This window comes from Octodon degus, unplaced genomic scaffold (genome assembly GCF_000260255.1).
Source record: "Octodon degus isolate 3935 unplaced genomic scaffold, OctDeg1.0 scaffold00184, whole genome shotgun sequence".
Lineage (NCBI taxonomy): Eukaryota > Metazoa > Chordata > Mammalia > Rodentia > Octodontidae > Octodon > Octodon degus.
In genome coordinates, this window is record NW_004524760.1 from 1519950 (window position 1) to 1521074 (window position 1125).

The window sequence follows — 1125 nt, forward strand, 5'->3', positions numbered from 1 at the left end:
CATTCATGAATAATATTCATGGATAAGAAGTTTCATGTTATTTTTTTTCTCCTCGATTCATCTACAGATTGAATGATTCCAATCCAAATCCTAGCAGTCTTTCCTGGAATTAGCATAGGTTTTGAAATGTATATGGAGAAATAAAGAGGTTTAGTTACCTCACTAAAAAAGAAGGATCATTTATTCTAAATACATATTAAGACTTCTTAGAAATTGTTATTGTGATCAAGATAGTATACTTTTTGGGGGCCAGGGAGATGGCTCAGTGGGATATGCGCTTCCCTGGCAAGCGCAAGGGCCTGAGTTCAATCCCTAGTTCCAGAAAGATAGTATGCTTTTTGGTGCAGCAAGAATTAAAGTGACCAGTGGAACTGAGTAGAATCTTCAAAACAGACCTAGAAAATAATGAAAACTTAATTTACAGTAGATGTAGCATTTATATCAGAGGGAAAGAATGAAGTGTTCAGATATTAGCAAATATTTTTGTGGGGAATAAACAGTACACATTTTAAGCTGTGTGGAGCTTAGTGTCTGATAGAATTACTCAGCTCTGCTGAGGTCATGTAAAAGTAGCCACAGACTTGAACAAGGGCTAGTTGAACAAGGCATTGTGACTATGTTCCAATAAAGCCTTATGTACACTGAATTTTACGTACTTTTTATGAGTTATGAATTCTTAATTTTCCTTTTATGTTTTCAGTCACTTAAAATGCAGAAAACATTTCTATATAGGCTTTATCAAAGGAGGTGGAGCACTAGATTTGACTTATAGGCTACAGTTGGTTGATTGCCAATCAAAAAAATATTCAGGGGGGCCGGGGAGATGGCTCAGTAGGATAAGCGCTTGCCTGGCAAACACAAGGATCTGAGTTCAATTACCGGTTCTGTCAAAAAAACAAAAAAAAATAAGAAACAGAAAAGTATAAAAACGAAATATAAGAAGTAAAGCCATGTTGTTAGGTTGAGCTGTAGGGGACTAGGTCAACAATTTCTGACATTGCCAGTGAAGCGGAAGACCCAACACTATTATGGGCTACAGGACTCTTTTAGAATATTTTGCTGAGTTTACACACCTATAATATTCAAATAACAGAACTTAACAAAAAAAGGGGATACAGATGAATG